Consider the following 27,965-nt stretch of genomic DNA (forward strand, 5'->3'; position numbering starts at 1 on the left):
TTTAAAGTGGAGGATTGTCTGTATTTTCAAATAAAAATTAGTAAAGTGACAGTGGATTTATACCTCTTTATAGGTGGAAAAGGGCTAAAAGAGTTGTATCTTAACATAGAAACTCAAGTATTTTCTGTTATTGTCAGCTGAGGTGTATATTTCATCAAATGACACAACCATTTGAGAAAAAGATGGGTGGGCCCTATAGCACTCATATCTAGTAAATGGTTTAGGACACTGTGAGATGATGAGTGTTATGTGAGGAATCTATAACATGACGATGCTTTTGGATAATACAATACCTCAGTTTTCAATTCTTAAAAAAAAAAACCCAAAAACATTCTGATTTTGTTGTTTAAAAAATTGTTTTCATTTTAATGATCTGAGTTAGTAATAAATATACAAAACTGTCCTTCACATTTCCAATTTCCATACATCGTATTATGGACCACTTAAAATTCTGGACTACAAATGCAAGTTTCTTTGTGTCTTTAACTTCAATTATTGTCATTTATAAATAAAGGTGATTTGCAAAAATATGCATTTGTGAACACAGATGCCAAAGGTTGTACATGTAAGTTAATGCACAACCAAAAGCGTACACTGTTCATTGGTGCAGTTATGTGTCACATGCCACTGACACAATTAGAAGCAGTCATCCTGGGATATTTCACTCTAGCTGAAAAGCAGTCTTGAGAAACAGATGGAACTATATTTTTAAACAAAAATTGTATTCTATAAATACAATAAAATTCACAAACGTGTACATCTGAAGCAACTCTTGAGACCCAAAGCTGATTCAATAACTCTGCTGCTATATTGGTTTTATGGATATATCTCCAAAGTCATAGGTTTGGAAATAGTTGCTTTAAAGAAAATAAATATACATATTAAAAGGAAAGTAAGGCTTTAAAAAATGTGATGAAAGCTTTGAAAACAGTAATAATGTATGAATAATCTATGTTTTAACTTTTAGAAATTTAAAGAAGTTTAGAAATTTAAAGATAATCTAAACATTTATTAAGCCATTATAATTAAAGTTTTCCCATCTTACCAATGTTTTCTATTTGAAAGTGTAATAGAAAAATGGGCGGTTTCTATTGTTGAGCTACTATGATAATTCATAAATCATTATAAATTTATGACTTCGATAGAGGCTCAAGTAGTGGAAACTGGTTATCGTGCAAATGAAAAGCAGGAGCCTGCTTGCTTCTCCAAACAGTAATGTGAACTGGAAATAAATACCAACACAAAGCGATTTTTTATACAAAATTATTTTCAGGTATCAGAAGGTAGGAAAATCAAATCTTTCTTAAAAATGTTTTCCTGGGTTGTGCAACATGTGCTTTACCTCTTTGACTCAATCCACCCCCTAAAGTTATTTCTATTATAAATTTCAATCTGCCTGGCAAGGACTGTGAAGGCTAAACAGCTAGGTATTTGACATCATCCCCAAGGACAGACTGATGTATAGCTGTCATAAGTGTCCCACTTTTCTCTAAGGCCTGGAGTTTGATGTCTGTCTATGCTACGTGGATCACATGACAGAGGATGGTGCAAAGTTACAACCAGGTCTCCTCCAGGCAGTCCTATAGACTTGGCCTCTGATATCACTAAAACACTTGTTTTACTAAAATGAATTCAACTGCAAACAGTTGGAGCGCAACTGTAGTTGAAAAGGAAATGGGTTATTTTCTACAAGAAACATCTGTATTTCCTAAGGGTCTTATCATGAAGAAAATGTGGCTAGTGGTTTCAAACAGGTACTTCAAGAGTTACCCTAAATGCAAGATGGCTTTTTAAAATATTTAAACCAACAATGATTCAGGAAAGTAAGCTGGGGGAGTAATATGAAGACTTGTAACACTACATTAGGAGATGCAGTATCTGCTGTGCACTTTGGAAATGAAAGAAACCAATTCTAGCCAGAGTCAATATCAGAAAGAAATATGGCTGCTTCCTACTCTTCTCCATTTAGCAAAATTAATTGTATGATGCTCATTGCTGATATTCTCTCACTTGAGTTAGGCAAAATGAATCAAATAAGTTACTTTTGTTTTCCAAATAAGCTGCCTAAACGGTTTTTTTGTTTTAAACTTTCAGAAATCGAACGTTTAACCCTTGAGAGAAAGTGCTATTATTGAGTATCCTGTCTAAAGGCAGGTACAAGGATTGTTGGATTAATGATTATTGCTCTTAAAAAGATAACCATCAGAAACAAATATGTTAAGTTTACCTCAAAGACTGATTTTTCACCCAATGCTACAAGGTTTCATTCTCAAATTGAGTCATGTGTTACCTTCAATTCTTTGCCAGTTTACTGAGGTTTTAGCTACTAAAAGTTGATCTATTAACTCAAAATCAAGACAACAGCAATATCCAGATACGCATGTCTTATTTGGGCATTAAGCAGTAACACTGCTTTCTGGATAGGACTTAAGGCACTAAATGGTGGTAAAATAAACAAGTAGGATGATTAACAACATCTTTAGAATCCTAAAAAAGGAGATCGTTTAGAAGGACACTAGTAAATCTTTTTCTCGAACAAATAAGGCATCCTGTTGGCAAACACAAATAAAATACAAGGTCATGTTGAACCTAATACGTTCACTGTCTCAGCTAAACGACTCAAAAGACCAGTTATCGAACTAAAGAAGGCTACGATATACATCTAAAGGTTGGAAAGGCACCCAAAGGAGAGCTCCACCACTTCCAGTTCTCAGGTAAGCTGTGTTTAACACTGCATGAGGTCTACTAAAAGTTTATTCCTCAAAATGTATAATGCGGTTAGATTTTTATTTTGATAAATCAGTTAATCAAGTGCTAATTTAGTAAGAAATTTATTTTCATGAATCAGGAAATTACTGCAGTGTCTAACACAACCCTATTTATAAAGCTAAACTAATTCTAGTACTAAATGCATATTCTGGATAACACTGAAGGGAATCTGTATAAACAAAAATGGTTACCACAAGATAGAATTCACAATAGAAATTCAATATATATCTAAATAAGATTTACTGAAAATAATGAAAAGTGTAGTACAGATACATCAAACATAATTACAACCACAACACTTTCCTTGTGAAAAATACAACTATTAGTGGAATAAAATGTACGACTGAAAATTTTTCCAAAGGAAAAAATGTATAAAGGAAAATACTTTTCTTTGAGATAGGGAAAATAGTATGTCATTGTTTTTTTCATCACAACATAATTTGACACGAAAAGCACTCATAGAATTGCACCAATTCCACATCCAGTTTCCTGAACATGTTAAGAGTAAAAGGAGTTCGTAAAGCAGAATGCAGTTTCTGAATTTCATATTTTAAACTGCTGATATTTTCGTACAAAATGTCACATCACACCAGATCTGTTTTCATAACATACAATACTTTCCATTTCATGGCCAGACATGAATGCAAACATAGGCTTTCTGCCCCCTTTCTTTCATCCTGCTGTTTAGTCAGAGTCAGGAAAAAATTATCAAGTTACTTAAGTGTTATCTCTCTAGCAATAAAGAAAAATTGTATTTAGTGCATGCTTCATCATTTGTCAAAAAACACTTCTGAAAAGAAAACTCAGTTACGCAATGGTTTACAAAATAGAAAAATCATTCATTAGGATACACATGTCGTGGGATTTAGGTCCACTTCCGAAGGACTGAATTCCTTGGCAGCACCACTGTCCTTCAGCAGAGGTCACGATGCCAGTTCCCTGATCGGAGCAGGCGGGCCTGCAGGAGACCACTGCTTGATATTCGATTGTCTGAGGCCCCAGACCCTCTTTGATCACCCCTCTCTGCCATCTCATTAGTGCTACAAAATAGACGGCACTTTTGTGGAAATTGTTAGGAACATTTCTGCTCAACATGATTTAGAAGTTCTCCAAATTTTTCAAATAGGTCTTCCACCCATTTTACATTTTTCATACAAAGTTGAACAATTTCTTCCTGTCCTCAATCTTCATTTCTTTTCTGCACAGAAGAAATCTAAAATAAAGAGAGTTGGCACATTCGCTTATACTTATCACTTTATAAGCTCTTCGCAAGGGCTTACTGTTTCTATATTCTGAATGAAAAGAGATTAAGTCACCTACAAGTAGGAATCTTTTTTTGGAAAAATCTATTCATGGAAAAGGATTATTTCAAATAAATTTGGGTTAAGTTTAATACTATCATTTTTGGCTCCGTGGGGGCAGGAAGGAAGGCTAGGAAAAGCAGTTCAAACTTTCCCAATTCCTTTCAATTGTGTTAAAAGCTGAAAGGCAAATTTGGGGGTCAATTCTGCATTTCAAAGCACTGTAACAGCAGTCACCATATTTTACATGACCATCTTTACTTTCTCCTTTGCTAGACAGAGGTTCGATTTATGAACATCCTTCCACACTAAACCATGATCAAACATATCAGGTACAGCCTTGAGCCAACTTCACCCTTTTTGATTAAAAAATTGACAGTGCTGGTCAAAAATGGTATTAATGTCTATAGTCATTTAACCTCTAAGCAAATTAATCCTTATATCCAATCCAAAAACGATATTATTGTCATACATAACTTCTGAGCAACTCAAATTATGGTATTTAATAGTTAACATTAAATTTTAATTATCATTTCTTCATGCCAAGGAACAAATGCCCTATTTCTCTGCAATTAAGTGGGATAAGGCCATGTTAGTGATAAGAAGACAGCAGAGACTGAAGCAAATTACAGCAGAATCATTATACATTATGAGAGAACATGCAGCAAAGGACCATTTATTATGGCAATGTACAGCAAGCTCTAACAGCTTAAAAACATTACCACTTACAGTTCCTACGAGAGGCGATGAGCCTGAGATTACTCTGAGCACTGAGCACAACACATGACAGAGACTCCGAACAATAAGTCTTCTTGTTATTATTTACAGGAGAATATAGACACATTTTCTAACAATTGTCTTTAAAACATTAAAAAATACTATATCTACAGTCTCCTTAAAATTTGCAAAAACACACATTTCTTTTTTAAAATAAGTGAAAAATAATTACCTCCTCTTTACATATGAGATAAACATGATATTTATAATGATGCAGTGAATGATATAAAGAATACAACTGTATTTTCTCTGGATCAACAGCAAACTCCTATAAAAACAAAAGAGTTTACAGATATATTTATTTCATGGAACAATCTGAGCTAACAATACTTTTACAAAAGTACTAGACCAAAAGTCTCAATGGAAATCTTAAAAATGATTTCTATGGCTAGGCATTACCCTGTATTAATAGCAACAAGGAGCTTATTCAAAAAAATAATTTAAATTGTATTTTAAAATCTTCATTCTTTTTCCTGAATATAAATATACACTATTCCAAAAAATTAAACATTATACAAAAATGTACACAGTAAACATATATGACTTATAAAGCAAGAGAATCCTATAATCTCTTGATTCAGAGATAAACGAGGTTAACAGCATTACAGTTATGCATTCTTCCATGTCCCCCCCCACATATATTAACAACACTAATTTTGTAAAGCGAAGGGAATCATACTATACATATTGTTCTGCAACTTTCTTTTTTATAACTAGTTTCTCACATAACTAAAACTTGGATATCTTTCTCTTTATTACATATGCCCCCCCAATATAAATTATATGAGGGCAGGGATTTTTGACCATTTTTCACTGTTTATTTGTGGTACTCAGAACTGTATTTGGTACACCATGGGCATTCAAAAATTTTACTGAAAGAACAAATGAATCTACCTCTTCTTTTTGAAAAGTCCATAGCATTACTTTATCTGAATGAGTCTTTATTTATCCAGTCTCACAGTGATGATACATAACTGAACTGCTCTTACAATTCTGCAATGAGCAAATGCATGTTTGTATGCATTTGTAAATATGTTTCTACAGAATACATCTTTGATGTGGACTTGATATGTTGCTAAGCTGTTTTCTGAAAAAGCAGTAATTTAGACCATGTTTGAAATTGAATAGATTCCAATTTTAATAATTTTGCAGACGGAATCCACACTGAATCCTATGGGAAGTGTGCACACTCACTTCTCTGTCTGTATTTGCATCCAATGACAAAAAAACTATATAAAAAAATATAAATGCAGGCATAGGATGACCCCTTGCTTATTAGTCTATTTAAAAAATGTGTGAGAACCCACTGTCTGCCAGATACTGTGCTAGGCACTGGAGACAAAGACTAACACCAAGTCCCTCTTCCTTAGGCCAGAGCTGCTCATTTCCACCTAAAAAAACTTCACAATTAACAACATGGTAAACTGCTTATTTCAATGTTTTAAGTAGGAATTATATTAACAACTGGAAAAGGTATAATTACAACAATCAATATATACTCACTTGTGCAGATTTAGTGGTTGTCTTAGAAGTCCTTAGAGTTTTCTTATTGTAAGCTCTGCCATTCATTTTGATTTTAGAAATGGCAGATCCCCCACTTTTTGCTTTAGAGTCTCGAGTAATTATTGTTAGTTCAGGAAAACTTTCCAAAGCACTCTAAAATAAAGCAAAAATAATTCACATCAGAAGAAAACTAATCTAAACTATTTCTAGCCATTCAAAATTTATTTTAAAAAATACAGAAATATATACATATGTGTACATACACACACAAATATACATGTAGGGGATTGATGGATGTGGTAAATACATACAATATACACATACATATACATACACATGTGGGTGTTTTAAACATGGCCACAAACTCTTTGCAGCTCCTCCCCTCAAGATGTGGAATCTATTTCCCCATCCCTTGAATCTGGGCCAACCTCATGACCTGCTTTAAGCAACAGCCTGTGACACTGTGGGGACTCCTGAATGAGGCAGAGAGTTCTTTTGAGTCAGGCCTCTCTGGTTTCATGATAGGAGAAAGAGGGACACATGTAAGTTTCTTCAAAGCGCTACCAATTAAACCACTGTTAACACCCTGAAACTTGTCAAGCGCTGCTATGAAGAATTCATCTGACCCAGGATGAGAACAGAGGAAAACAAGATGCTTCTCTGGCTTTATCGCTTCTCTTGCTTCACTGACCACAGGAAAAGCAGTTGTAAGACAAGAGTCTAAAACAGCCTGATTAGTTTTCTGACCACAATGGCATAGCACTACTGATAATTTAGTGGCCATGTGGCAGAACCAATTCCAGTCCATTCTTTAAAATCCACAGTCATATTTATGCCCTAACCTAGTTGGCAAATCATCTTGCAATAAAAAGCTAGAAACACTAACTAAATATTTGTAGCTGAATCTAACTAGTTTAAATATTGTTTTAAAAAATTAAAGTGAGTTACCAGTATCATTTATTATTTTGACACTAAACGGGTTCAAGTGCTCCCATTATATATTTTTTCTCTTATATTTATTATTCAGAACATAGTTCTCATTCAATAAGCTTAATTGTTTTATAAACAGTTACAACCTTCAAGGCCACTCTCTTCCAAATTCTGTTTGAGTGCCTAAGCACCTGGCATTATGACCCCTGAAACAGGACATTTTTTAACAGATAGTCTAATTTTTTTAGATATAAGCATAGGAGGGAACTAAGTTTAAGTTTCATCAAATAGAAATAATAGAATCTTTGGCATTTCCTCCAGAGTGAGCTATCATTAATTTCTAGCTCCATTCTCTTTCTTAAATTATTTGTGCTTTTATTACATAGTTTGGTGCTTTCCATATAAAACATGCCCAGGTTTGAAAACTTTTGGAGCCTGAATTACTATTTACAATAAACGGAACTTAAAGACAAAATAAGGATTCCAGATTTGGAAATAATGAACACCAGGTCAATGGAGATGAAAAGAGAATATTTAAATGATCTTTCTAATAAGCACAAGATGACTGGGAGTACATGGATTTCAAATGAAAACAGAACTTCAAAAGGCTTTAGGATTCCTAAAATTACCAAGATCATAATGGAAAATGGTGCTAATCATTTCCAAAAAATAGAAAATCTTTCCTAATATACTGTTTGTAATATTTTACATTAAATCATTCTAACTATTAATAATGTATATTTTGGCTTTGAAATGCAACTTACTATAAATAAAAATTATCAAAATTAATAAGTATAATTTCAAAATTAGAAATTTTTTTCTGTGAAATAAGAACGTGAAAACTAATTTTTCAGTTTTCATCATAAACTATTGCATAAGTTTTAAATATCTACTGAGTCCATTAAACTCCAAGTGGTGGCTTTATTTTAATACAAGTTACTAGAGAACTGGTTTGACATTCTAAAAACAGCCCAAACTGGTCATTTTTAAGATTTAGTAAATTTTTAGAAAACACACATCTAACAACATCCTATTGTCTGAAGAAAACATGACATTTCCCAAAGGGCTATTTCATTTGAAGACAGCAGTTAAGCAGAAAATACTGGACTGGGAGTCAGTAGACCAAATTCTTAGTACTGAGCTTCTTACTAGCTTCTGACTTTTTTCTCAGCAAGTGCATGTCAGTGAAGAATACAGGACTACAAGCAGAGCGTGGGGTCACCTAGAGAAATGAAGTCAAGTTTCACTTTTATGTGGAGTTCAGATAAAATAGGGATGTGAAAAAGCTATACAAATTACACAAAGGAGTTGAAAACATGTCCATGCAAAAGCCTGCACACGATGCGTATAGCAGCTTTCCTGATAAAATTGCCAGGATTAGGGAGCAACGAAGATGTCTTTCAGTGGGAGAATAGATACACTGTTATCTATCCAGACAATGGAATATTATTCAGTGCTAAAAAGAAATGAGCCATCAAGCCATGAAAAGACACCACAGGGACTGGCCCAGTGGCCAAGTGGCTAAGTTTGCACACTCCACTTCGGCGGCCCAGGATCCTGGGTGCAAACATGGCACCACTCATCAGGCCATGCTGAGGCAGCATCCCACATAGCACAACCAGAAGGACCTAGAACTAGAATGTACAACTATGTACTGGGGGGCTTTGGGGAGAAGAAGAAGAAAAAAACAAAAAAGAAGAAGAAGATTGGCAACAATTGTTAGCTCAGGTGTCAATCTCTAAAAAAGAAAAGACAAGACATGGCAGAACCTTAAATGCATATTACTAAGTGAAAGAAACCAATTTGAAAAGGGTACACATTGTGTGATTTCAACTGTATGACATTCTAGAAATGATAAAACTATGGAGATAGTGAAACGATCAGTGGTTGCCAATGGTAGGAGGGAGGGAGGGATGAGTAGGCGGAGCACAGAGGACGTTCAGGGCAATGAAACTACTCTGTACGAGACCATAATGATACACACATGTCATTGTACATTTGTCCAAACCCTTAAAATGTACAACAGCAAGAGTGAACCAGAAGAGATGCTGCTCATGTGTGGGGACGGGGTATATGGGAACTCTCTGTACTTTCTGCTCAATTTTGCTGTGAACCTAAAACTGCTCTAAAACTGAAGTCTATTTTAAAAAAAAAAAAGCTATACAAATGGATAAAAAAACTTCTCCCAAGGTAGATATAATCAAATGATTCTAGATGTTGTATGTTATACTTTGAATAAGCTAGAAATTTTTTTACTACTAAGTAGCTTCTATCATAATTTTTCTGAATTTACATTAGCTTATTGTTGTTCTATATTTCTGATAACACCGAAACCAATTTCTAGTGCCAAGATAAATCAACAGATACACACATGTCCCCTACTATTATGTGAGAATTAATTTTTGCTCAGATATTGAGTAAAGCACACAAGTAAAGGGAATGTTAACAACTGTGCTAGACCAATTCTCATTACAGGTGAAACGAGAAAATTTTTAAAAGGTTTAGAAGAAAAACAAGATTGGAATACAGTAGTTTAAAGCAAGTACTTTTGAAATCATTTGGAAATTATTATATAGAAGGAAAACTAGAAAAATATAAAACCCTGAAAAATGAATTTAAGCAGAAAAAAGCAAATGATTAACACTAAGAATGTGCTTAATACAATAAAAAGACAAGCTAAACAGACTCACCATGAAAAAAAATCAAGTTTTTTGTTGGTTGAAAATTTTATGAAACTGAAAATGACTTTCATAAATTTTCCATCCTATTACGCTAAAGACTATGATTGCCACTGAGTTTTGCTAATAAATCATCTGAAGGAAATACCTTGAATGACTGATCCAAATGGAGATTCAAAAGAAGTCTCTTTCGATTATTATTCAGCATGCTATCTATTTTTTTCATATGAGGCAAAAGTAGCTCATCTAAAACAAGATAAAAATTTATTGGAATAGGATAAACTATCAACAGAAAAACTTGTTAAAAATATGTCTTTGTCTCAAAACATTATTAAGACCTTAGCCGAGTGAGAAAGCAGCAGCGCAGTGTGTTGACAGGATGAAAGCCCTGCGTTCTAACCCGTCCTCGCCTCTAGAATCAACTGACACATGACATGACCAGTGGGCAACTGCCTAATTTCTCCAGATCTCATTTACCATCTGAACAGTAAGAGTATTACAGGATATAAACTTATCTAACATTATAAAATTTTATAAAATACTAAGTGTGATATTCTTAATTCACGACAGTTTAAGGAAAAGAAAAATGATCAAAATCCAGTGCGAAAAATACAAGGGAAGAGTCAAAAGAGTTATTTCAGAAAAGGAAACTAAAAGTATGACAAAGATCCTACTCAAAGCTTTGTGCTTTCTTTGTCACCCCTGAAACTTTAAGCTCGTTTGAGAAAAGCACTTCCAGAGTGTAAAGTTAATTACTTTTGGTGCTGTGTTAAAGACTTTAGAATACGAACTGTTTCTTAATTCATCAGCATAATAACATATTTTTATAATACTAATGACCTTTCTGAAAATGCATATATAATCCTCAGAATCTGGTTACTAATTTCATAGTTCAGTAAAATGTTTGGAATACAAACACAAGCACAGTGACCATCAGAAGAACACCTCCTCTAATTGAAGAAAATGTCCTTAGTGTGCAATGCTTTCTAAGCTCACTAGAACACACCTGATAGTTTTCTTTTATCTTTCCAGTAGTGATTAAATCAATTCAAATACTAATAGAATTTACATTTCACAAAAACAAGTTTTAAACATTTGTGGATTATTTTAAAGTATTATAACCATTAAAATCTTTCCCCCCATAGCAAATGGAGAAAAGTCAGAAAACAATGATAAACAGTAGGGGAAAAAGTATTTTAAAATACAACTTTCCAGAAATGACCACTACTAAGAGATGCATATTTTATGATGCAAGGAGTTTTGATTGACAGGGAAAACACTTAATGGCAAAAAGCCAACATGGGGAATTAACTATCGGGTTTTAATAATTGTTCCTCTACCACTAACTTGTTCTATAACTTCAGGAAATATATTTTATCTCTTTGAACCTTCATCTACAAAATAAATGTTTTGGGGCCAGCCCAGTGGCATAGTGGTTAAGTTTGTGCACTCCACTTCGGTGGCTCGGGGTGTGCAGGTTCAGATCCCAGACGTGGACCTAGCACCACTTGTCAAGTCACACTGTGGCAGCATCCCACATAAAACAGGGGAAGATTGGCACAGATGTTAGCTCAGGGCCAATCGTTCGGACAAAAAGGTAAATAAATAAATGAATAAATGCTTTAAACCAGGTAGTTTCTAACGTCCCTTCCAGCCATACATGACTCTAAAATGACTGATGTACAGATTACTGTCTCTGATTATATAGTCAAAAAAGCAATGGACCAGAAACTAGAAAACTTTGGACTTCAATCCTTTCTCTGCTTCTTCCAAGTTGTGGGCTCTTAAGCAAGTCACTTAACCTCTTTGAGCCTCTCACTGTCTTCATCCACAAAATGGCTAAATTGTTCTGGGATTAAAGTAGAATAACATATGTCAAAGTATGTGGAAATAATAAAACAATACATATTTTTAGGCACTGCTGTTGAAGTATATTGTTACTGACTATGCTTTGCTATTATCTTTTGATCTTACACCCATAGAATCATTTTGACAGAAGAGGGGTAATAGAAACTGGCTCATTAATCCTTTCATTCATCTTTCTAGTTGTCCCTGGTGAATGCTATAGTAGCTGAAGGGTAAACATTAGTGAGAAACATTAGGTATATTTTATATAGTTTATTTATATTTCAACTTCATCCCTACTTTACTATAAGAAAGATTAATAAAGCAAGAGTATAAAGGAATAATATTAATGAATATAAGACAATGCATATATTGTTTTAGTACTAACTGATTAGGAAATAATTACTTTGTGATATAGCTTTTACTGGACACAAATATACAATTTTAATCTTTACACCATTATTATCCAGTTCATCTAATTATTAGAAAACACAATATAGTGACATCTGGACCCTGCGTGTAATACAGACACTGAGTGAAATATTGTAAAGCTCATAAAGATTCTTAAAATTGAAAGAAACTAGCAGATAGTTACATAATTTTCCCATGAGTAGAGATCAGTAAAAATACATTCAACATACAGTTATTCAAATATTCAGATAATTCATGAAAAGATATGACCATTGTATAGAATCAATATATCATGAATTTGTTAACTGACAAAAAACATACATTAAATGCACAACTAACAGAGAAGAACAACAAAGACCCAGGAAGTGCTACTCAGCAGACTATATACTGTTGCTCTTCTCTAGGGCTTGCATCATGTCGGGGTCCAGGGCAATACTGACAAGCAATTCCATGTAGCTTTTAAAGGTTTCCTTCATCGTTCTTGTGTTCAAAAAATGAGTGACAAAGGGAGATGGAGGATCAAATGCTGGGAAGGAGAAAGGATGAAATGTTAAATATCCCTTGCTGACAACTTAAGAACACTTTTACCTATAACAAGAGCCTATAAACAGATTAAAGATTGTAGATAAAATTTCTTCAGATGCAAGGTTCTCCCCTCTGCCTTTAAACACCCCAAGTGAGACACTCTCAAAGCTTGTTTGCACATCACAAACACTGGAGATCTTTTAAAAAAAACCACATTGATGCACTTAGTACGACACAATCTTGTTTGGGGGGGGCGGGTAGTGGTGATGAAGCTTGCACATATACTTCAAAAAAGGTTCCCAGCTAACCCTAACCCTAAGCAACCCTAACCCTAACCCCAACCCCTAACCCCTAACCCTAACCCTACCTTAAGCCTAACTCTCATCCTGACCCTAACACAACCCTAACCCTACCCCTACACCTAACCCTAACCCACAACACTAACCCCAAACCCCTAACCCCTAACTGTAGCCCTAGCCCTAAATCCTAAGCCCTAGCCATAGCCCTAAACCTCACCCTCACCCTGGCCCTGACCATGACCCTGACCCTAACACTCACCTTAACCCCTAACCCTACCTCTAATCCTAACCCCTAAACCCTAACCCTAACCCTAAACCTAATTCCCTAACCCTAACGACAAACATCACCATACCTTTAGCCCTAATCCTAATCCCAACCCAGAACCTGTACCCAAACCTCGAACCTTAACCCGTATCTTGTATCCTTAACCCCCAACCCGTAAATTCGCCTTCACCCTTACTCTCACCCTCACCACTCTCTTCTCACCCCTTGCCTCTAATTCCAGACCCCATCTTAAACCCTAACCCTTTGCCTAAACCCTAAACCCTGACACCGACCCCAACCCCTACCCTAACCACATCCCTGACGCCAGCCCTAACCCTAACCCTTTAGCCGCAAATACTCCATAATTAATCTACCACTGAAAACTGGGTGAGTTACTATAGGGCAGCTGTGGGGACTAGCCTGGGGCCTTTCTCCCCAAGGCAGCAAGGGCACCAAAGAAGGGGGTCACAGAGTGGCTACATAGGGTCTTGGAACAAATGGCATCCGCCACATATGACAGGGATGTCCCTTCACTTGTCACCAGAGGCTTTGCTGACACCGCAGGTCAGTGAACACAGCGGGTGGGAGGTCTCAGGAAGCCGGGTCGGCACTCAATCCTGAGTTTAGGGGGAGATGGTTTTCCTTCCAGAAACGGCGATGTGGGGACGCTGCGTCCCCATCCTTACAGATCGCTCCTGTCTTGGCGACACAGTCAACGTTTAAAACGGATGCACGCGCACCCCACACGCCAGGCCCCTTCGGGAAAACCAGTGCCGGTCGAGTTCGTTTCAACCCAAATGGCTCCCTCGGGCTCTCGTCCACCCTGTTGCTTGTCACGTATCCATGAAGCCTACAGCCCTGATCCTGAGGCCGATCTCTGACCCAGGCCCCACTCCACTGTCCCCGCCCCCCCCCCCCCCGGCCACAGGCCCAGACTTTCACCAGGACCGCGCTGCACCTACCCTGGCGCACAGTTCTCCGTGAGCTGCAATTTCAGAACAGACACAGCCACCGCCCAGCGCACACGAGCACCTCCCGCGGGCTGAGCCTGAACTGAGACTAACACATCCGGGCAGGGAGCCGGGGGTCGACGGAAAGAACCGACAATCGCAGAACCCTGGCGGAGATGGAAACAACTGACAGCTGGCCGATGGCGCGGAGCTTGTCCGAGTCACAGAGTCCTGAAGGAAAGAGCAGAGGGGAGACAGAAAGGGCCGCGAGTGTCTGAGGGGCAGAGCTTCTACCGAGCCAGGTGGGGAAGGGAGGGCCAAGTGTCTACGGAAAGGACCGAGCGCCGACGACAGGGCGGAGGATCCAGGGAAAGAGCCACTGTTGGGCGGGGAGGGCTGAGGAATGAGGGAAAGAGCCGAGGGCCTAAGGGGAGGGCGGAGGGGCCATGTGGAGCGAGGAGGCGCTGAGGGAGCAGAGGCGGGGCGACTGAGAGCGCTGGAAGGCGAGGGGCGGGCGGGTGGGTGGCGGCCATAGGGGCGGGGCCGCATGTGGAGCCAGAGTGAAGTAGGGACTCAGGGACACGGGGATCCGGGGTCTCTCCGCAGAGGCCCAGGAGCCCCCGCGCCCCCGGCGGGCAGGTAGCATCCAGGGTCTCAAGGCCGCACGCCGGGATGGACGCGACCCTGGAAGAGGCGATGGGGTGGGGGTGGGGGCGCGTCTGGACCGTCGCGTGGCTGTGGACGGCGAGTGGCTGCCCTGTGCTCGCCCGCCGGCGTCGTGCGTGCTGCGTCTGCTGAGACGGGACCGTGTGCGGCGCTCCGCAGCGTCCGCTCTGCGCGGTGCTTCCCGTCGGGCGGCCAGGGCTGCGGACCGTTCGCGTTCACGTACCTTCGCCTTTGTTGGCGTTCCTTTGCGTTCTGGCGGCTGCTGCTTCCTGTGGGTCCTGGGCCCCCAAGGAGGCGCTGCCGTCACCCGGGCTTGGGGGATGGCAGGCGCTGGTTGTCCGCAGGGTGCCACTGGCTTCCCTCAGGAGCACCGGCTGACGCGCGCGTGAGGACGGAGCCCGAGCAGTATGGCCCTGGCTACGCTCCTGGCCCCACAGTCCCTCGCCGGAGGGGAGGGCGGCCCGGGTCCTGAGTGCCCGTCGACGGGGGAGGCGGAGGCCCACGCGGACCGCCGGAGCGGGTGGGCCGTGAGACGGGCAGGTGAGCACAGCCGCGCCATCCCCTCCCTGCATCCCTCGGGGCGCGGTGGGCCCCGCCTGGGCCCGACTGTCCGCGCTCCCGGCGGCGGCCTCCCTCGGGCCCACCCTTCCCGCCCTTGCGCCAGCCCTGCAGTTGCGCGGCCCCTGGTCCTGCCGGGACCGCTCTTCCTGGCGCACAGTCTGTGTCTCCCAGGGTCTCGCTGGGAGGAGGCCCTGCGCGCCGGCTCAGTCAGACAAGGGGTCCCTTCCCTGCGTCTACACCACAAGCGGCAGCCCGGCGCCCGGGGCGGGGGCGGGAGGACAGGAGCTCCATGCAGAAGGGAAGCAGAGGTGGCAGCCCTGTTCCTCCCTGGTGGCACTAAATGCCAACCGCGCCCTAGACCCGGCCGTCCTCACTGTCTCTACCCCAGCCATAACTCGATCCTGACCCTGACCATGAGCAGCCTGCCCTGGCGACTGTCCCACCTGCTAGATACGCAGATATCTAGGGGAAAAAGTAAAGCACTATGAGGCATGGAGAGCACAGCTGTGCTGTGATTCGAGTCTTATGGCCTATTGTAGCAGGCATCAAATGGAAAGAAATTGAGATTACTAGGTTTCTCTTTTGGAAAACTTTTCATAGTTGTTTTTGTAACAGCCAAGTAGGGTGTGAAAGAAGAGAAGCCCTGGGTGGGTGGCCAGTGCATGGAGTGGAGGAGGATGTGCCAGGATGGAGGAGGGCAGCTCCAGCCACACACAAGAGCCTGCAGAGCTGAGCTTGGCCTTTCTAGAAGCTCCTGTAGTCCACACTACAGCATAGGCCACATACTCATTCTGTGCATCGCTCCGTTTCCTCCTGTGTTCTGTAAGCAAAGGATGTAAGTATACTCACAGTCAGGGTCAGGCTCCTGACAACTCAGATATCAAACGCTACCTGTCAGTTTGCTTCTCAAACTGTTTTAAGAGCAGTATAATTTATCCTGGTAAAGCAATTTCACAGACATAGGGAGTCTACTTAGTTTCACAGCAGTGTTGTTGAAGATGATATGAAGGAGATGTAGGTATTTTCCAGGAAAATGGGATAAAGTAGGCTTTAAGAATTCGTTACCAAAAAAGATGACAGGGGCCGGCCCCCTGGTAGAGTGGTTAAGTTCGCATGCTCTGCTTCGGCTGCCCAGGGTTTCACCAGTTCGAATCCTGGGCACGGACGTGGCACCACTCATCAGGCCATGCTGAGGAGGCATCCTACATGCCACAACTAGAAGGACCCACAACTAAAAATGCACAACTGTGTACCACGGGGCTTTGGAGAGAAAAAGAAAAAATTAAAAAATATTAAAAGAAAAAAAGATGATAAACTTAACCATTTTCAGATGTTTTACAAGTATGACATACCCTGATTAAGTGTTCAGAGGTTTATATCCCCTCCCCAGTGCAGCGTGTAGGGTTTGCTTTGCGACATACCAGGGAGAGATCAAAAGGGAGGGAGACCTCAGGGTGGGAGGGAGGAGTCACCACATATCCATAAATGACAGGCATCCTTGTGCGGGCAAAGTGAACTCTGCCAACATGAGGACCCTGTCCCCGAGTTTCTGCTCTGCTGCCCTCCAGCGGCTTCCATGGTCAAGTCACCTCCCAGCCCACGGCTGAGGGCGCCGACCATCACATGTCTGCTCCACAGCTGCAGCGAGACGAGATGGCAGTGAAGGGGTTGCTGCCTCCCTCCCAGATCCTTCCCGGAAATCGCACGCAGCCCTTCTACTCGAAACTTAGTCTAGTGAGCACCCCAGAGTGCAGGGCTGCCCCGGGTGCACGCCTGCTCTGTATGGAAGAGGAAGGCAAGGGCATGCGTTAAGATGGCGGCAGCTGCTGTGACAGTGTCATCCGACTGGAACTCACGTGGAATCCCGAAGGTGACCTGACCTGTGGCCAGTCCTCCCAGCCACTGCTGGATCTAGGGACTCAGGCTCTTTGTCTTAGAAATCTGCCCCCCTCCATGCCCCCCGCTGTGTCCCCTGGCCTGCTTTCACAGAGTGACCACAGGAGGACCCTGAGCCATTCTGGCCGTAGCTTTCTAAATGTTTTTTAGTTTAGTTTTTGGTACTCATGCAGATTTGTGTGGGTGAGGCGTCATTCTCAGACAGCCCCACACCCTGTTCATCCAGACCCATTGTCCTGGTCCCTGGTGTGACCCCTTCCCTTTCTTGGACTCTCACCACTCACACACCCCATCCAGCATGCAGCTCACTCCCCACAACTCAGGGCTCCATGTATGGTCCTGGATGACCAGGTATCCGGTGGGAGAAGCTGTCAGAGAAAAGGGGCGCTTGCATCTCCAGGGTCTGAGGTGTGTTTACAGTCACCATGGAAACCCCAGGGCAGGGTTTCGCAGGAACAAAGCTGCAGCTTTGGGAGTGACCAGACCACACCACATGGCCATGGCACCTCTCCTCTCCCCCCACCCCCACCCTAGGGTTTGTGTGTTCATGCGCCCTGGTCTCCTGGAGACAGCGGTGCAGTGAGACTGGGCCTGCAGGCCCCTTACGTATTTCCCACGTAGTGGACATACTCGTGGGCAAGTCGCTGCCTCCAAACTCAATCATTCAGTGTGTTGAACCAAGGCTCTGGGATGGGGTGAGGGGGCCGGGGCTGGAGGAGAGGAGAGTCATGGGACAGGTCTTCCCGCACAGAGGCCCAGGAGGGGCGGACTGAGGGGGCCCCCCAGGGATAGGGTCACTGAGAGTGAACTTTTGGGGACACTTTGTGACCTGCCTGGAGTGGGGGAGCACATGGTGAGTATAAATGGCCAGTGCCCAGGGCCTGATGCCAACAGAGGGGCTGACCAGGGGGGCATCACCACCTCCTGGGCCTGTTCTCTGGGCATCAGCACTCCCTCCAGAGAAGGAAAGCCAGGTCTCTGCACAGGTGGAAGGGCCGGGTCCAGGGCTGAGGAGGAGCAGGGGATCCTGGGCCAGGCAGCCCTACAGTATCAGGGCTCTTGCCCATCGTGGAGGCCACACCTGCCAGCAGGGTCCAGAGCTGAGTTCCAAGATGACTCAGTGTGTGAGGCCCTAGGACCTTTACCTATGACTGCCTTGCCCTGCAGTGTATGACATGGGGGCCGTTTTCTTTGGGCGAGTTCACAAAAAACAGGTGGACCTGGAGTTGGCAAATTTATCACCAGTAATGAAACAAATAGATAAAACTTGTTCATCATTTGATGAAAAGCTTAAGTGTTGCAAAAATAGCTTTTAAATCTTCTAGGAAGGAAACTATCGATCATCCATGGCATGGTGCCTTGGCCTTTTCTCTGCACTCAGAATGCTGATGGAGAAATTCAAACATTGCTGAAAAGTCCACTGGGTGACTCGGGGCAACTGGGTTTAAAGACCGCGCTGGATGACCTGGTTCCACTGGGCACGTTACAATAAGGGGGAGTTTCGACCAAGTCCTGGGGCAAATCGGGCTCTTAAGGAGCTTGAGAGTCGAGGGAAGCCCTTGCCTGAACCCTTCCCAGCTAAGGGGGAGTTTGAGGTTACAGAGGTGCTGAGGGTATGCGAGGTGGTGGATGGGTTCTCTCAGGGACACTGAGGTCTGACTCTGTCACTCACCCAGAACCCTGACACATGTGTCCCCTAACTCGCAGCTGTGACCCTCACCAGGAATTCTCTAAGGCTAAGATCTGCAAACAGTAAACTATACAGCATTGCAGAAACCTCATGACCCCTGTAAACCCTGCAGCCCTCGCCTGAGACCCCACCCTAACCACAAACCCCAACCTGGGATTTGCCCAGGGCTGAACCCCAAACATAAGCTGCCCCAACCCTGACCCTAATCCCTACAAGTCAGTCTCTCTCTCCCTGTGGTTCCCAGGCAGAAACAGGCGTCACCCGGAGCAGCTGCCCTGCAGGGAAGCGCATGGGATCCGACGCAGGTGTGCGGCTCCCACAGAAACACCAGGGGCCAGGGCTGAGCAACAGGCCGGGTGGGCGGGGCTTGGAGAGGGTGGTCTGGGCAGGGGCAGGCTCTCGCTGGAGGATGGAGCCCACGCCCTGCGGCTCCTTGAGGTCAGAGGCTCCTGGGAACACTGGTCTCAGGGGCGGGAGCTGGAGGCCACATGGAGCTCTTGGAGTTTGAGACACTTCTGAGGTTCAGCAGGATCTGCAAGTTCTGGGCTCCTGCTAACATCTCTCTTTCCAATGTGAAATGGAAAGTCCCCTATCCCGATCTCCCCATGGTGCTTTTGCATCTGTGTAGCCTACTTCCTTTGAGTGGACTCGAGTCAAAATTAGATGAAGGATGGGTCTCTGCCTGGATCACAGGTGGCTTTGAACTCCGTGAGGTCTATATAAGAATTCTGAATAAATACATTCTTTGGCTGGAATGAAGGAGAAGTATCCCAGTGCATCTGAACTACGGTGACAGTCACTAGACTGTGTAGATGGGGACTGGAAAGTCTGAGTGTTATTCTCCTCCTGGGTGGGTCTGGTCACCGCCGTCTACCTGTTGTTAACTTGACCCTCAACAGTGCTGGAGGTGAGGAGGAACCACCCAGCTTCTGAGAATTCACCTTAATAAATGTCGTAGGAGCTGGTCGCCTCCGGAGAACTCACACAGCACTCGTGGCCCCTCCCCATCCTGAACGGTTCATGTGTCAACTCGTTTAGGACGCAGAGCAAACCAGTGAGGAAGGCACTATTGTGGGACATAGGCAGTGAGGGCAGAGGGTTCAGGTTTAGAAAATAGATGTATGTGATATATACGTATGAGCGTGTGTATACGAGGGGGTGACTTCTACCCACCGCACAGCACTGTTCTGAGGATCACACTGGACAACAGGTAGATTTATGTACATACACACAAACGTATATAAAGTCTCCATTTCTTGATAACTTGCCCAAGAACTCACGGCCAGTCTGTGGCAAAATTTAGATGTAGACCTGGGCATCATGGCTCAAACCTGTGCCCACTGAGCCCCTGTCCTTTTGACCCCAGGCTGCCCCTGGGGCTCCGGACTCCTGCACCAGCTCAGCTTCCCATCCAGCCGACACACTCCCTCGGGCTCATGCCCTGATTTGCTCTGTGGAGCCCATGGGGAGGCTCAGGCTGCCAGGCCCCCGAGGCCCAGGGGAAGAGAAGCCCGGCAGGCGCCGCCCTGGGAGCACATGGGTCTTCAGGTTTGTGGAGCCTCTGCTGACCTCTGACCTGTGAGGCCCTGCAGTGACCTTGCCTTCTGTCTCCATGAGTCTGAGCTGCCACTGGAGGGCTTTGGTGGCCCTTCTGCCTCCCTGGTGTTGTCATCAGTGACATAGCAGGGGCTCCATCCTTCCTGGGGTGATGGAGTAGGGGCTCCATCCTTCTTGGAGGGGCCCTGCCAGTGCAGGCATGCTAGTCCCAGGGTCCTCTGCTCCAGGGGCCTGGGAACCCGGGTGGGGGGCACATGCCCGGGCAGACCACCCTGTGGAAGGGGGTCGGCATTCACAACCAGAGCTGCTGCTGCCTCAGATCGTCCTCATGACGACAGCAAATGGACCCCGCGCCCTGGTGTGCTGGGCCCACCCTAAGCACCTTCAAGCCCACAAGAGCCCTATGGTGTAGACCATGTTGCGATCCCATTTTGAGACAGACAAAGGAGGCTTAGAGACATTTGATAACTTGTCCAAGGAATGACAGATAATTGGCAGAGGCAAGATTTGAACAAAAGAGGCAGTCTGCCTCCAGAATCCAGCTAGCCACCACGCTTCACTGATTTCTGCTAGAAATCACTGGAAAGAGAACTGCAAGACCGGGGAGCAGACAGAACGGGAAGGATTGAAATGCGGAGAGGAGTTGGGAACGGAAGAGGAAGAGTGGCTCCACCAGGGTGGCTGGAGTGGGAGGGGAGGGGCGGCCAGGATGGGAGACAAGAGGAGGGGGACCCACCCAAGGAGATTGGACCTAGGGCACAGCCTGAGCAGGAAGAAGGATGAGCCTGGGGTAGAGGATGAGGGGCAGAGAGGAGGGCCCAGGGTTCAGAGGGGGATTGGAGCCCTGGCCACCAGGAGCCAGCATGTTCCCTGGGGCAGTGGGAGCCCACTGCCCGTTCTGGCCCAGGCTCCAGAGAGCTCTGAGGCGGCCAGCTCCCCAGAGGAGATCGGGCAGGGCTCCGGGGTCTCACGCTGCCCTCCAGCGCCTGCCTTGAGGACTCAGACTCCCCTATTCCAACAGCAGTATTCCGGAGTCCTTGGGGGTGACTCTGAGGTGCACACACTCCCCCTGCCCTCTGACCCCTCCCTGGCCCACAGGCCCTGACTCCCCTCGGCCACCATGTGAGGCACGTCAGGCTGAGCCCATGCTGAGCAGAATCTGATCAGCAAAGGTGTGTCAGGGATTCCATCTGGACTGCGGGCTCCGCTTCAGGTGGCTGGGAGTGGAAGGACAGGGTGGGGCTCTCAGGGTTCTTTTTTGGGGGGGGGGATGGTGGGCAAGGAGTACCCTCAGGACTGCTGCCCCTTCTTGCGGTGTCGGTGTCAGCTGGCATTCCTCCTCTGGGCGGGTGTCTCCCCCAACCCCTCTTGAAGCTGACTCGGGCACTGTGCAGGGGCTGCTCGTCCACCTTCTCTCTGGCACACTGGGCCCGTGTGAGGCGAAGAGTCACCTCAGCCCAAGCAGCCAATGAGGAGCACATGGTTCTGACAATTCCTGTCCCCCGAGAGCATATTCTGGGCCAGGTCCCGGCTGCCTCGGTCACTGAAGAGACACACCAGCAGCCACAGCCTGTCCATCCCCTGACAGTCCCACGGGTGGGAGAGGAGACCAGGTCCCTCTGGGACACGACTCGGGAAGAGCAGCCACATCTACTTGGAAGGAGGAGATGGCTGGGAACTCTGGGACGGAATGACCACGGAGGTGTCGAGTGTGTTGGGTATGGATGACAAGACCAACCCAGCAAGGACATGGGAGGTCCCCTGCAGAAGCTGAGGTCTCTCACTCAGAAGTCAGGGGAAGTGGGAGGGTCAAAGAATATTCTGGAAAGACGGAACTGGACACACAAAGGTTGGAGGTGAGAGCATGGACGGCAAGTGACCAGACAGTCACTGCTGTTGGGAGAGTGGTGTGGGGAGGGTGTAGGCAGAGAAGCTGAGGGGCAGCCAGGGTGGGCTGTGTTCTCAGGGCCACAGAGGTACCGAAGGACATGGAGTGGGGAATGGCCATGAGGATCCGTCTCCTACAAGGGTCACTCTGGCTGATCCGTGGAGGATGGCGGAGGCATGAGGCGGGAGGCAGGGAGATCATAGGAAACTGGCGCAGTCGTCCTGGAGACGATGGCGGCCCGGCCTAGGAGAGTGCTGGGGACTGGGAGGGAAACGGCTGCTGTCAGAGATGCGGTCGGGAACTGGTGACAAGTGGGATGCTGGGGCCTGGGAGATGGAGGAGTCAAGGACTCCAAGGCTTCAGGCTTGCACCCTGCAGTGGGTTGAATGGTGGCCCCCCAAAAACATATGTTCGTGTCCTCATCTTCAGAACTTGTGAATATTATGGGATATGGTGATAAAAGATGTGACTAAGTTAGGGATCTTGAGGCGTTTATCCTGAGTAACCTGGGTGGTTCCTAAACGCCATCACAGAGATCCTTATAAGAGAGAGACAGAGGGAGAACAGAGACACTGAGAGACACAGAGGAGCCATGTGAGGACAGAGAGAGACAGGAGGGAGGCAGCCACCAGCCCAGGGACGCCTGGAGCCCCAGACGCTGGAAGAGGGAGGAGGGACCCTCCCCTGGAGCCTCCAGAGGGAGCACGGCCCTGCGACCCTTAACCTCAGACTCCTGGTCTCCAGGACGAGGGAGGATGTATTTTGAGGGACCCAGTTTGTGGTAACTTGTTGCAGCTACCTCAGGAAACTCACACACCCCTCCTGGGTGATGGTCTATCATCAGCTCCGGGGAGCAGGGTTTGGCCTGGAGAACCTGAGGAACTGGACAGCTTGGAGCTAACTCCACCTGGGTGGAGGTTCTGACAAATAAAAATGGCAAGTAATAGGATATATTGGAGTATATGAGGAAGCCATTTTGTGTAAACCTAATTTGGCCTGACCTTGTCTTTCCAAAAGGGCCTGACCAAGGCCATTGAGCATGCATTGTATATCTGCTTTAGAGATTCCCTATGGCAAGAGCAAAAGGCCCTTGAGATAAAGGTGCCACTTCTCTCTCCCTCCCAACGTTGGCATCTCCTTAAAGATTAAGTATCTTTCTTTAGGCTGGGAACCGATTGCAGCGCTCATCTGTGACTGCCCAGCCCAAGGCAACACACCTGCCACCCCGCGGCATTCACTAAGACAGCAGACCTATCTGCCGTTTCCATCAATTGCTGTGCTGACAGAGCAGCCCCATGACTTTTGTAAAAGGGACATTCCAATCATATGTGAAACATACTCTTTGAGGGTATATAACCACCTCATGTACCCCCACTTCTTTGGAGTGCTCTGTTGCTTTGTGGAAAGACTCTCCCGGGTTATAATCCTAAGATTTAAGCTCAGAATTAATTCACCCAAATTTTCACTTATAGATTGGTTATGGGTTATTTTTTGTTGACAGTTCCCACAGAGCACAGGCCCTTGGCTCAGAGCAGACTTGGGGTGGAGAGGGTGTCCAGGCACGGAGATGGTGCTTGAGGCTGTAAGAGAGAAGGAAGCATCAGGATAGTGTGTCCACTGAGGAGGCACAAAGAAAGCCAGGCTGGAAGAAAAGGTGTCGCTGATGGGATGAGGTGGAAGTTGAGGGGACCCCTGGGCAGTAGCTTCCAGCTGCTGGTGTGTCTAGAGCTGGTCGCCCATTTCCTCCATCTGTAAAATGAGGACCACTCAGGACTCCACCAGGAGAGCTGGGGTGGCAGGGAGACATGAGACAGAAGAAGGGGAAGGATTTTCTCAGGACGGGCTGGAAGGAACAGGGGACAGACAGAGTCACATGGAGGGGCCAAGGGGGCAAGGTTCATGTGACCCACCTGCAGGGAGATGGGTCAGGCGAGGGGAGGAAAGGCCTCTTACATGGTCATTGATGCGTGGTGGGTGAGCTGAGGAGTCAAAAGAAAGATTTCTTGGACTCTCTAGATCTGGCAGTAGTGCTCTTTTATTATTAATAGTGTGGAATAGCATGGGGACAGGACCCATGGGCAGTCAGGCTGCTGCGTGGGGACAGGGCCCACAGGCAGGAGGAGCCGCTGCTGCTGCCACTTCTGCTGCCCCCGCTGGCATGGGGACAGGGCCCATGGGCAGGCAGAGCCGCTGCTGCTGCCCCGAGTTGAGGGTTAGGGCTAATTTTATAAGGCATGGGTATGTGAGTTATCTCTTTACAAGACAAAGGAAAGAACATGACAAAAAGTTAAAATGGTATCAGTGCAGGTGGGGTCTGCTCATTGGGTGATCCCATGACTTTTAGACAAGAATTAAATCGGATTAAGTAAAGGTCAGAAGCCACCCTAAATCAGTTACATGAGATTGCCAGACAGCAACCAACTTAAGTTCTTGCCTTCCCCATTAAGAGTTTCTAGTGACAAATAAAAATGGCAAGTAATAGGATATATTGGAATATATGAGAAAGCCATTTGGTGTAAACCTAATTCGGCCTGACCTTGTCTTTCCAAAAGGGCCTGACCGAGGCCATTGAGCATGCATTGTATATCTGCTTTAGAGATTCCCTATGGCAAGAGCAAAAGGTCCTTGAGATAAAGGTGCAACATCCCTACCCCTCCCAACGTTGGTGTCTCCTTAAGGATTAAGTATCTTTCCTTAGGCTAGAAACCGATTGCTGAGCTCACCCGTGACCGCCCAGCTGGAGACAATAGACTTGCCTCCTGCTACGCCCACCAAGATAGCAGACCCACTACCTGCTGTGTCCATCAAGTGCTGTGCCGACAGGGCAATCTTGTGACTATTGTGGGAGGGACATTTCAATCATATGTGAAACACCCTCTTTGAGGGTATATAACCACCCTTATACCCCCACTTCTTTGAAGGGCTCTGTTCCTTTGTGGAAAAGCTCTCCCGGGTTATAATCCTAAAATTTAAGCTCAGAATAAACTCACCCAAATTTTCATTTATAGATTGGTTATGGATTATTTTCGTTGACACTAGGGACAAGGTAATCTCTCTTCTTCTTCCTGGTACAGAGAGGGACGCAGCTTTTACAGGTAGAGATTTACCTTACAAATGTAAATGTGTCCCAACAAGGGCAAGTTCCATTCCCCAGAGCCTCCTTCCCTGTCCCAGTTTATTGAAAGCAATCAGCCCCAAACAATCCGGATGCCAAAGAGACATATCCTGGGGTGGCCAATTTCAGGTCCCTACAAGGTCATCCCCCTTTCCTTAACAAATGCAAATATCTCTCAAAGAGCAAGCAAATTCCAGTCCTCGGAGCCTGCTTCTCATCTGCAGTTTTAAAAGTAACCAGCCTAAAATCCTCATCAGTCATGAAACCAAACAAGTCTGGACACAAGGGGCGGCTCTGTCTCCCCGAGTTTTCTTTCCCTAATGCACCCCGCGTTGACTCTGCTGAGCTCACGGCCTTGCCCAGCTCTCTGACCTCTGACCCCTGCCCCCTTTCTCTGCTCCTCTCAGCTATAGGCTGCCCCGGTCCAGACCACAAATCTCCAGATGTCCCCTGCTTTCTGACTGTGCTGCACCTCCCTCGGTGCACACTTCTCTGCGAGCTGCAATTTCAGAACAGACGCAGCCACCGCCCAGCGCACAGGAGTGCTTCCCGAGGGCTGAGCCTGAACCTAGATGCCTGCATCCAGGTGGGGAGCTGAGAGGCGATGGAAACAACCCATGGCTGGCTGAGCTAGCCAAGATTGTCTGAGTCATAGAGTCCTGACCAGGGAGCCAAGGGGCGACGGAAACAACCAACAGCTGGCCGAGCGAGCCGAGATTGTCCGAATCGCAGAGTCATGAAGGAAAGAGCTGAGGGGAGACGGAAAGGGCCAAGGGTGTCTGAGGGGCAGAGCTTGTACCAAGGGCCCCATGGGGGAGGGGAGGGCCGAGTGCCCATGGAGACAGTGAGGAGTGGCGGAAAGGGCAGAGGGTGTCTGAGAAGCACGGTATTGATGAAGAGAGCCGGGTGGGCAGGGGAGGGCCAAGTGTCTATGGAAAGGACCCAGCGCGGACTACAGGGCATGGGATCCAGGGAAAGAGCCACTGTTGGGCGGGGAGGGCCGAGGAATGAGAGAAAGAGCCGAGGGCCTAAGGGGAGGGTGGAGGGGCCATGTGGAGCGAGGAGGCACTGAGGGAGCAGAGGCGGGGCGACTGAGAGCGCTGGGAGGCGAGGGGCGGGTGGGCGGCGGCCATAGGGGCGGGGCCGCACGTGGAGCCAGAGTGAAGTGGGGACTCGGGGACACGGGGATCCGGGGTCTCTCCCCAAAGGCCCGGGAGCCCCCCCACCCTCGGCGGGCAGGTAGCATCTGGGGTCTTGAGGCCACACGCCGGGACGGACTCGACCCTGGAAGAGGCAGCGGGGCGTTGGCGGGGGCGCGTCTGGACCGTCGCGTGTCTGTGGACTGTATGTGGCTGCCCTGTGCTCGCCCGCCGGCGTCGTGCGTGCGGCGTCTGCTGAGACGGGACTGTGTGGGGCGCTCTGCCGCGTCCGCTCTGCACGGCGCGTCCCGTCGCGCGGCCAGGGCTGCGGACCGTTCGCGTTCACATACCTTCACCTTCGTTGGGGGTTCCTTTGCGTTCTGGCGGCTGCTGCTTCCTGCGGGTTGCGGGCCCCAAGGGGGCGCTGCTGTCACCCAGGGTGGGGGGATGGCGGGCGCGGGTTGTCCCCAGGGCGCCGTCAGGAGCACCGGCTGACGTGCAGGGCTTGAGGATGGAGCCCCAGCACGTTTGGCCCTGGCTACACCCCTGGCCACGCCCCTGGCCCCACAGTCCCTCGCGGGGGATGGGTGAGGGTGGCCCGTGTCCCGAGTTTCCCCACTGGGGGAGGCGGAGACCCACGCGGACCGCCCAGAGGGTGGGCCGTGAGATGGGGCTCGTGAGTGCAGCCGCACCGTCCCCTCCCTGCGTCCCTCGGGGTGCGGTGGGCCCTGCCTGGGCCCGACTGCCTGCGCTCCAGGCAGCGGCCTCCCTCGGGCCCAACCCTCCCGTCCTCTCGCCCGCCCTGCAGAGGAGCGACCGCTGGATCGCTCCCAGGCTGCTCTTCCCTGGGCATGGTCTGTGTCTCCGAGGGTCTCGCTGGGAGGAGGCCCTGTGCGCCTGCTCAGTCAGACCCGGGGTACCCTCCCTGCGTCTACATCACAGGCGGCAGCCTGGCGCCTGGGGCGGGGGGCGGGGAGGACAGGAGCTCCGTGTGCTGTTTGTTCCGCTGCGAGGAACAGATATTAGCTCAGGGCCAATCATGAAATAAATAAAAGAACAACAACAGAAAAAACAGAAAGTAGGACCCCACCCGGCATCAGAGAATAGAAGGTGAAAGATGAGTGAAGCTCTTCCTCAAGCTCCACATACCCAGGTGCATACCATATGTTCAGTTGTGCCTTGAGGCATCTCAGGAATGTC

At 46.5% G+C, this 27,965-nt stretch overlaps 1 long non-coding RNA gene across 6 annotated transcripts; it reads right to left on the reverse strand.

Annotated features, from left to right (window-relative positions):
- On the reverse strand, window positions 1-27,631 carry LOC139074351 (uncharacterized). Of its 6 annotated transcripts, none has more exons than XR_011523869.1 (7): window positions 27,116-27,631; window positions 14,266-14,484; window positions 12,554-12,740; window positions 10,107-10,204; window positions 6,351-6,503; window positions 5,020-5,115; window positions 1-3,982 (listed from the first exon to the last, which is right to left on the reverse strand). It is a non-coding gene; the product is annotated as an uncharacterized lncRNA (long non-coding RNA). The 6 variants fall into 6 exon arrangements; XR_011523870.1 differs by lacking the exon at window positions 27,116-27,631 and adding an exon at window positions 15,143-15,361; XR_011523872.1 differs by lacking the exon at window positions 27,116-27,631 and having other exon boundaries at window positions 12,655-12,740; window positions 14,266-15,142.
- Window positions 27,632-27,965: the final 334 nt, after the last annotated feature.

The sequence above is a fragment of the Equus przewalskii genome, chromosome 11 (assembly GCF_037783145.1).
Source record: "Equus przewalskii isolate Varuska chromosome 11, EquPr2, whole genome shotgun sequence".
In the NCBI taxonomy this organism is placed as follows: domain Eukaryota; kingdom Metazoa; phylum Chordata; class Mammalia; order Perissodactyla; family Equidae; genus Equus; species Equus przewalskii.